Genomic DNA, 11,047 nt, shown 5'->3' with positions numbered 1-11,047 from the left:
CAGGGAGAACAGTGCCCAGAGCTCACAGAGAGCCTGAAATAATGCCTATTTACAACAGCCAGAGTGCAAAGCTGCATACTCCACAGGACAGTGGATAAAGTACAAAGAAGGATCTCGTCTTAGTAATGCAAAAAAACAAACAAAAAAACCCCACAAAAAAACTAGCCTTAGACTAAACATTTTTCCAGTTTTGTCTAGCATAGCTTAAAGCAAGATCTGCAAGAATCAGATAGTTTCCAAGTAACTTTATCACAACACAGAACAAAGCTCAAATATTTTTAGTAGTACAAAAATATCTGGCACCCCCCAAAAGAAAAATTTCAATGTCTGAAACCCAATAAAAAACTTACCAGGGATACAAAGAAACAGGAAAATAAATCCTATAGTGAGGAGAAAAGTCATTTAATCAATACTGATCCAGAAATTAATAGGCAAGGACATTAAATATATTAGTACAACTGCATTTCATAAGTTCAACAAGCTAGAAGAAATATTGGACATGGTAAATGTAGACATGGAAGGTATTTTTGAAAAAATAATTAAATTTCTAGAGGTGGAAACTACAATGTGTGAGATGAACAATATATTGATTGAGATTAATGGCAGATTAGATGTTGCAGAAGCAAAGGTCTATAAACCTGAAGAGGAAGTAATAGAAATCATCCAAGGTAAAACCCTGAGAGAAAAGTGACCAAAGGAAAAGAATAACAGGACATCCATGTGAACTACTGGATAACTTTAATTGGCCAAATATATGTGCAATTGGAGTTCCCAAATCAAGGGAAGAGGGAGAAAAAATATTTAAAGAAATAACAGCCCCCAATTTTCCAAATATGATGAGGAAACATGAAGAAAACTATACCAGGACCTCTTAAAAACCAGCAAGAAAAAGAATTCTTAAATCCAAGAGAGACATATAGACACACATACTCAAAATTTTCAAGAAATTTTGGCTCATTTATGAATTCTCTAATTTAGATCAAGAAGGTGAAGGTATGAGGACAAGCCCATGGTGAGGGAGGGGTAACAAATCATACTGTAAATCTGAGGTTAAAGTTGGATTATTGCTATTGATAAAACTCCCTTTATGGTGGAAATTCCCAGACCATGTTTCCATGTATGATTCTGGGATTGTTGGGTCACGTTATGTATGGAGCTCTTTTGTTGGCAATTGCCTAATACTTTTCTCGTTAGAGAAAAGATTGAATGAGTTTATAGGCTACTTGACAAATATGCCTCCTGGGAGGAGTCAAACATTCACCATGATAAGTCAATTTGGATTCTTGATATGGTTGACCAGATGTATAATGAGCACAAAATACAAAATTCTTAATTTTTTTCAGCCATTTTAGGACCAACTCTGTTTGTTAGTAGCATCAACCTTCCTCTTGATGCATTCACCACCATAAACACCAATGGTATTTATTCTTGGAGGAAATACAATTTTGGGGCACTAGAGGTCTCCACCTTACCATACAACAAATGGCATCACTGGAAAACCTTAAAAGAATAATTTCCATGGCAACAATGAGTGGGTGTCTTGTCCCTGGAGGATGGGTGGGGAGGGGGTTGAGGAGAGAGTAATCTGTGGGGGCAGTTAGATCAGTGGGTAGTTTCTTGAGTAGATATCATCTGTTGGTGATTTGAAATGCTCGCTAAATATGAGTAGGCTTTGCAGGATTTAGAGTTTCCACTTGTTTTTCACATTTATATCTTTGGTTGGACACCCAACGTTCTTAAAGCCTGCAGCACTAGAAAACCCCCAATAAATATGTGGTCATTACTGGAAGTATTTGCAGAGTTTTTTTTTCGACAATACTCTAATTGTATTGGTACTTTTAAAAAAATTTATCTTTATTGTTGAAAGTATTACAGATGTGCCCCATCTGTCCCTCCCTCCCCCCATTGGCCCCATTCTCTCCACTCCCACCCCTTCCATTTGGATTGTAAGCTGACTTTTCCCAAACAACGTCTTTGTTTTTAAATTAATTGATGCCACTGGTGGCATTTTAAGGTATCATATGTGGATTCAAAGAACCTTTGTGTTTATTAAAAAAAAAAAAAGGAAAAGATGCACCTATAAAATCTGTGAGGCAGAATCAGACTTGGTGTATGAAAAATTTTTAGATTGCTAAAATTTCTTGATATACTAGTATGTCCCTTGCCAGATGAACTACTTAGAATGGACAGAATGCTTAGACCACTCTCCCCTGTAAATACCCATGTACTCCTTCCTCCCAGAAATCAGTCAGGGAGCTTCTGACTTCCTCAAGGAGACAGGAAGCAAAGATAAGTTTAATAAGTGTAATTCCACTTTCACAAAGGCTATCTATCTATCTATCTATCTATCTATCTATCTATCTATCTATCTTTCTATCTATCCATCATCTACCTACCTACCTATTTATCTATCTATCATCACCTCTTTCCTTTTCTCTCTCCCTTTACATGTGTTGTGTGTGTATGTGTGTTAAATGTATACTTAAATGTCTCAGCTGTTTCTCCTTAATATATCTCAAGTAGATATGTATACTGCTCTTTCTTGATTTAAAAATTTTGAGATTATATTTTGGTTTCCTACTAATAAAGACGAAAATTTATTTTACCTACTTCCCTATTCACATACCCTCTGCTCTCCCCATATTCTTCCAATTAGGTTATAACTCTCAATTTGATTAATTTGTCATTTACATAATTATTGGCATGTGACTTTTTACCCACAGCACATCTATTTAATATATTATTATTATTATTATTATTATTACCTTTGCTTTTAAAATTTTATTTAAAAAATTTCAATTATAATTGATATTCAATACTAGTTTATATTTGTTTCAGGTGTACAACATACTGGTTTGACTTTTAAAAAATGTTTTTATTTTTATTGATTTTAGAGAGAAGGAGAGAGAAACATAAATTGACTGCCTCCTGAATGCCCCTACTGGGGATTGAGCCCGAAACCCAGGCATGTGCCCTGACTGGGAATTGAACTGGTGACCTCTTGGTGCATGGGATGATGCTCAACCAACTGAACTACATCATCCAGGGCCATGGTTAGACTTTTATAGAATTTAGATGTCATCCCCTGATATGTCTTATACCCACCCGGTACCATACATAGTCATTACAATATTATTGATTATTATCTTTGCATTTTTGAATAAATTTTTATTTTATCTAGAATTAATAATTACCTTGTTTATTAATAAGCTTGGTTTTCTGTGTATCTATTACTAATTCATCCTCAAATTTCAGACAGAACTGAAATCTCTTATAATACATTTACACACACCAGATATTCCCCTCTGTATGTTCCTCCCCCCTTCCCCTTGGGAGAACTTGGGAGAACCTCCTCTGTAATCCTGCTATTGTTTGAACTGGTTGCTCTTCAGGGCCACACTAAAACATAGCTACTGTCTTGAAACTTCTTTTTATAATTATTCTGGAAACTTCTTTTGCTTCATTCACTCTTCAGTTGAGTCCTCTGTTCCCAAGTTCCTGTCTTTGTCTTTTTTGTCTTTTTCTTAAGTGTCCCTCTCCCGACCCCGTGTAAGCTCTCTTTTCCCCACACACCATTCTTTGGTGACAATGTCTTTGTTGTATCCTACCACTTGAATAATAGTTTTGGTCAGTGATGGAATTTTATGTTCAAATTTGTTTTCTCTCAGGGTTTTGAAGACATGTCCCATTGTCTTACAGCTTTCAGTGTTACTATGAATAGTTGCATATCATTCTGTTCCCCATCCACTGAATGTGGCCTCTTTTATTTTCTATGGAAGGTTTTTGGATCTCTCTCTCATTTCAAGTTACTAGAATCCTAAAATTTCTTTATTATGTGTTTGTATGGGGATCTTTTTAAAAGATTTATTTTACTGGGTATCAAAATAGTTTGTTCAAATACCTATTTAAAACCCTTTTTAAAATTCCAATTATGTAGACATTGAACCTCAGGACTGAAAGTTTAATTTTTTTTTCTAACATTTTCTAGCTCTCCTTTTGATCGATTTTCTGAGAAGTTCCTTTACCACTATTTTCTAAACTATTTTTTTTAAAAAAATTTCTCATCTATTTTTGAATTTCCCAAATAATTTTTTCTTCTTTAATTTTTAATAGAACCCAGGTCTTTCCACAGATCTAATATGGAAAATTATAATTTGTGTCTCTGAAAGTTATAATTATTGTTATTTAGTTTTCTCCCATTCTCTATATTTTCTCTATTGTCTTTGTTTCTCTCAGTTTCCCCCGACCCCATTATTTTAGTTTCTGTCTTTTAGTTTAGATAGAGCTTTTCTTCAAGTGCTTGGTGATTCTTAGTTATCTGTTTACATTTTGGAGGAAGACACTAAAATTATGGTTGGATCTATTGGCCTTTATTCTTGGGCTGACCAGTCTCCTCAGAAAGAAATCCTAGAGTCTCCAGCTCTGGGAGAAATAATTATTCTGTAAACAAAGTGAGAGAAGTTGACTAGGGTGGAGGAGGAGGTCTCCCCATTCAATATATAGACTTTGACTCAATCTTTCACCTTTTGATATAATGACCTAACTCCACTCTCCATTGAAGGACCTTGAGTCCAGATCTTCTCAACGGAACAAATCCCTTGTCTTCAGGTGGGTACTAGACTCAGCAATGTCTTAGCTAAACGGAGAAGGTAGCACCAGAAGGTCTGACTGATGCCTCTAAAAAGTTTCAGCCTATAACCCCATTATCAGCTCCATTTTACACTGTTGCCCTCTAGGATATTTTGCTTATTTCTGAGATTCTATGGAACAAATAGGCCTCAGATTAAGAATTTATCTCTTCACTGGGCAAAGTCTTCTTTAACTGCTTTCTAGCCAAAATTTTGTTAACATCTCTCATTTTTGATTTCTCTCTTCTTGTTCACTTTGTCCTTTTAAGTAATATATTTTTAAGAAAATTAAGTGAGGTTGGGAAGGAAGTGGATGAGATGCTGTATTTGATGTACTACGTTTCTCTCTTCCCTTAGACAACATGATAGCTAGAAGAGTCTTTTTTTGGTTTCAGTTGAGATATAATTCACATATCTTTCTTAATTAATTACAGTTGCTATAATTTTTGTTTGTGCCACTGTTCTGTTTTTTCTAACTTCCAACTAATTGAAACAAGTATATTAAATAAGTGTAATTCCTCTTTCACATAATTGTGGCCTTTAAATATTTGTCCACAGGACCCAAGCTTCTCTTTTCATTCTCTTCTCCCAGCCAAACATCTGCAGTTCTTTTGACTTTTCTTATGTAGACACATGTGATTGCTTAAATTTAAAATAAGGTAATTAACATGAAACACATTTACATTTAGCTTCTCAATTTCCAGTGTGCAATAGTCATATGTGGCTATTGGCTACCATTTTGTACTGCATAGATAACCTTTTATCATTGAAGAAAGTTCTATTGGATATTGTTGAAATCCAGAGCTTATGGTGCACATTGTTCCTGACTATGTTGGCACCAATGGAATTAATTTTTCATATGTTGTAAGAAAGGAGCTCAGATGCCTGTAAACATTGATGACACATGAAGATCAAACACATGAAGACACATAACTGATTCTTCTTTGATAATTTCAATAGAGAAAAGCAATGGATGGATTGAGTCCTCATCATACATGATAATCTAACCATGATTAAACTCAAAAGAATTTGTATTACACATTTATATGAGTGGCTGTTTAGTTTCAGTTTCCTAATATTGTTATCACATAAAATTGACATTGTTAATTTTATTATTTTGCAAATCATGCTCTTACTTTGATTTTATAGCATATATATAAATATATAGCTTGTCCATGTTTAAGTTGGATCCCCGCCTTTGGTGATCAGATAAAATTATTTTTCCTATAACAGCAGTATCAAAATGGTTTTTGTTGGAATTCATTAGTATAATTGCAATACTGAAATGTTAGTGGGCACCTATTATACATTAAGTGGTCTTCTAAGTGTTTTTCACGTATTATCTCATTCACTTCTCACAACTCCTCTAAATCCCCCCTGAGGTTGTCACTATTATTGTCCTAATTCTAGAAATGAGGGGACCAAGGCACAGAGGGTCAAAATGACTTGTCCAGGGTTATGCACCATGTAGTGGTGAAGCTGGGATGTGAACTGGCCAGTCTGACTCCAGAACCCACTTGCTCATACGTGCTCCTGTTTTGCATACCTGTATAGTGATAAAGAGCATAGAAGTTGGAATGAAACAGCTCTTTTTTAAGATTCTGGGCAAGATATCTAACTTTGCAAATCTTAGTGTCCTTATTAAGATGGGGCAATTATGCTGTCCTCAGAGAATTGTTCTGAGGAATAAGTGAAGTAATACACGTAGATCACCTCACACAGTGCCTGGTACTTGGCAAAAATTTTTTATAAAGAATCTTTTATTCTGAACTTTTCAGCTAGAGGCTGGCCAAAAAACCACTTCAGTTAATGAAGTGAATGCATTCTAATGATGTCTTTTTTTTCAGTGTCCATAAGTAAAGTTAAGTAAACTATTCTTGGAACACAGTTACATTCATTTATTTACATATTGTCTATTATTTCTTTTCTGTCACAATGGCAGAGGTGAGAGGTTCTGACTGAAACCACATAGCCCACAAAGCCTAAAGTATGTACCCTCTGGCCATTTACAGAAAAGTTTATTCACTCTGGCTTAGCTGACTCTCTCTACATCTTCTAAGGAAGGGTCCACTTTCCCTGGATATATTGCTGTCTGAGTGATTCTGGAACAAAATCAGTGTTCTGTTAACAGAACCTGTGTGTGTCGGGGAGCTGATGACTATTGGGAGGCAATAACAGAGTGGGCTTATTGGGAATATTATTATAGCTAGCTTGTGTTTCTGTTGCTGGCCTGCCCCACTCTTCCCTACCAAATTATTTGTATACAGCGATGTATTTTATAGCCAAAACTTTATCAGCAATAGAAGTAACATAGAAGGCAGAGAACTGAGATGCAGGAAATGACTTCCTTGCTCTGGGCATTTGTATGGTGACAGACTACAATATCACAGCTTCTTTGAGTGCTCTCTACCTCCTGGCTTTTGCTATTCCTCTTTTTTGCTGCCTTCTCTCCCTGGTGAGATATCACCCCACCTCCCAGACAAGGTCCCTATGGGAATGGCTTCAACCCCTCTGAGGGTGCTTTCTTGACAGTGAGTTGAGAACTATGCAGAAACATCCTTGGGGAATGCTTACCCCATCCCCCAATGCCTGTTGGCTTTGATTTTGGGGTCTGCTCTTAACTGCTGTTGTTTTAAAACACAAAATGAAAAGGGAGGCATACCTGACCACTGCCAACTGGCATGGTCAGCAAAGGCCTCATGTAGGAGGTTGGAGCATCAGCTGGGTCTTGGGGAGTGGGTTGGTTTTGGGTTGTTTACCCCAAAAGATGTAGGAGGACCTCTTAGGCTGACAGGAGAAAATGAGTCAAAGTTCTGGGATAGGAATAGACATCAGGTATGTAGGGAACAATGAGTCAACCAGTCTGATGCTAATAACTGCATGGTGTGTTTTGTAATAGTTTAGTTAATCTCTCTCTCTCTCTCTCTCTCTCTCTCTCTCTCTCTCACACACACACACACACACACACACACGAGGCTCTTTGGGCTCAGGGCTTCTGAGGACATGGAGAAACAGGCAGTCAGGGTTATTGTGAACCCTCATGGAGATTGGACTCCATGGAACCCTCATGGAGTATGTCACTGAGAGAATGAATGTGTCCAGCAGCTTCAGTTCCCTGGCTGGCTTTCTGATTGGGGAGTGCTCCCTCCTCTGTCAGGATGGCTCCCTGAGTGAGTTAGAATGGGTGCCATGAATTATGACCAAAACAGGACTGACTTTATGGTTTCCCACGACACTAACTTCCCAGCAGCTCTGTGGACTCTTCGGTAGCAACTCCAGGTGTTCTCAGAATTGGTTAATTCCTAGTCACTATTCTAGTGGTTCCCTATATGGTGACAGAGTACATTATCATGGCTTCTGTGAATGCTCTCTACCTCCTGGCTTTTGCTCCCCCCCCTTTTTTTTGCTGCCTTGTGGCCTCTACTTTGATGACTTCTTTCTTTGTCAACAGCTTTCTACCTCTTCCTAAAATTCCTCAGGAGAAAGAATGTGATACCAAAGTTCAGTTAATCACTGGTGGACAAAGCACTTATCACCGGGCCTTCTCATCAGCTAGTTCCATTTATTGATAGATGATCACAGTTAGGTGCTTACCCACAGTTAAATTCATTTATTCAGCAAAATTTATTGAGCACCTGTCTGAGGGTGGGATTGGTGATAAAAGGCAGGCAATGTATGCATCTGAATTCTTTCATGAATACTGTGGCACCAAGAGAAACATAATCATGGCTCCAACACATGTTTGTGTGTGTAAACAACAGAACTCTTAGGGCAGAACAAAATAAAAAGTATTTTGCCTATTGCCCATTCAAACCTGTTCTGTGGGGCTAATTCTTTCAACCTTGGAATCGCATAGGTTTCAAGACTTTTCTGGTTACTTCCAGGGGATTGAAAATATCTTTACTTCTGTTTTCCCTCAAGTCCCATTCAGCAACTGAAATGGTCGGTGCCACAGAATAATCCAAAATCTATTTAGAGCAAGTCTTCTCCGCTCCTCCAGCTCAAGGAGGCTGCATGCTGTGGTCAGTTTCTTTGTGATTTCTAAGTTCTCCATTATTTAGTCTTTTTGTTTTGGCTTGATAACCATGGTTTTTGCTCTCCTGTACTTTTTCCCAAGTTGGGAGAGGAGAGTAAAGAGTAAAGGGTTGTGGGAGAAGTCTTCATTGATTTGCACTGTTGTGAATAGATTTTGACATTTTCTGGGCCTGGAATGTGATAAAGCTGATACTTTCTCTTCTAGGGGCCTTGCTGGGTCTACCCCAGACAGATGTTCTGAATACTGAGATCTCTGTTTGCACTTTTATACATGCCCAAAAGCATCTCTCTTCTGGTTGATAGTGTACAGCTTCTTCCTCCACACTTAAGCATTTGTGACAAAACCCTAGCAGAACAGCTGCATTAGGTGGTCTTGCTAACAGGCTCTGAGAAAACCCTGTGTAGCCTCTCTCAATGGCTCGCATCTTGTACACAAGACATCCTCATGCTTTTTCCTTTGTCTGCAAATGGAGAGTAAAAGGTCCATTAGGACAGTCAAACTCTCATTTCATATCTCCCTAAAAAACACTGATCTTTTCCAATAACTTTGACTGGGCCCTAAGGAAAAGTTCTCATTTCTACTGGCAATATTGAGTCTAGGCAGAAGTATAATGTGGGAGAATCGGGGGTGGTGGTAAGACATCCAGGCTTCCATGAGACTGTCTATCCTGTACTCACTTCCCTAGAAATGGAACAGGTAAGGCAAGGTGTGAACCTGAGCTGAATGAGTTAATTTAAAACTCTGTAAATTACAGGATCTAACACTGTTGGGCAGATGCAGCAGCAATTCTATAGTCTAGAATGAAGCAGGATCTGATGTTAAGAGATCTGGGCTCAAGTCTCTATTGTGCAACTTTTTAGTATGACTTTAGACATGTCCCTGAGCCTCAACCTCTCATCAATTAAATAGGTATAGTAATTAGCATTTTCACAGGGCTCCTGTAAGAATAAAGTGATATGTGTAAGTCCTTTGTACACTCTAATATATGAAGCAAACATAATTTGTTAGTCACCAACAAATTTACACAGGCAATATTTATTAAAAGCCAGTTATGAATTAAACATTATTTTGGGTACTGTGCAGGGGATACAATTTGAATGTTATTATTTCTAGGAGTCAACTCTTAGAAATGTCTGCTGCTGGAGGTCTGGGTGGGGGTGTCAGGGCAGCATGAGAACACTAGATGCCTGGGCACGGGGCACGTAGGGACTCAGAATGAGGGAGAGGAGAGCTGAGAGAGAAAGAGGGGACCTGAAGCTGGTCTCAGGCCTGCAAAGGGTGGAATCAATGAGTATCTCTGTGTGTGGAAAGTATTGCTCATCGACCTTTGCAGCTTCTCAGATTAGAACAAGAAAATGTTTGTGCTAGAAGGGACTTTAGATATGATCTTCCCTGACCCCTTATTTGGAGCCTCACAAAGATTAAATCACTTGTTCAAGGTTTCATGGTGAACGAGAAGCAGAGCCGTTTCAGAACCAAGGACCTGAACATTTCTAATTCTCTGCTTTAGTCTTTCCCTTCACTTAACCCGCTTCGCTCCCTCGGGGCCCTTGTCCATTCTCTTTCTCCTTCAAGTGGGGTGTTTGATAGACATCTGTATGCATTTTCACCTGGAGCAAGAAAAGGGGGAGCAGCCCCTTCCATGTAACTGGAGATCTGCAGACTTGATATTATTTTCAGGATAAGGTGCCCTAACATCTGAATCGATGCTTCTATAGAAAGGCACCTATTTCCACTGCATTTGATGAGGCTGTCAGGGTTCATTTCAGCAGCATGTCTATTTAAAAAGCAATCACAATAGCCTCAATCTAGTCATGATGATATTACTGCAAGTCTGTCAGACTGTCAACTTGCCATTATAATTGCCTTAAGGGAGCATGAATTCTTAGCCCTGTGGCCCACTGCAATATATTATTTTCCTCATAAGGCTTCTCAGGTCTGGAAGCCCAGTTCACATGCATTTGTAGATTACTCTTCATCTAGGCCAGTGATGGTGAACCTATGACACGCGTGTCAGAGGTGACATGAGAACTCATTTTTTTGGTTGATTTTTATTTGTTAAATGGCATTTAAATATATAAAATAAATATCAAAAATATAAATCTTTTTCTTACTATGGTTGCAAATATCAAACAATTTCTATATGTGACACGGCACCAGAGTTAAGTTAGGGTTTTTCAAAATGCTGACACACCAAGCTCAAAAGGTTTGCCATCACTGATCTAGGCCATTGTGATGCCCACAGTGAGAAAAATAAATAGCAAGTAAACAGAACAGCCCACCCTAGGTGTAGCTTATATCCGTGTTTAATTTGAAGTTTGAGATGCTATCTTTACCTAATTACCTTTTCAGGTTTTGACTCCCACAGCAAAAAACATGGCTT

This window comes from Myotis davidii, unplaced genomic scaffold (genome assembly GCF_000327345.1).
Source record: "Myotis davidii unplaced genomic scaffold, ASM32734v1 scaffold544, whole genome shotgun sequence".
Taxonomy (NCBI): Eukaryota; Metazoa; Chordata; class Mammalia; order Chiroptera; family Vespertilionidae; genus Myotis; species Myotis davidii.
This window is presented reverse-complemented; position numbering follows the sequence as displayed.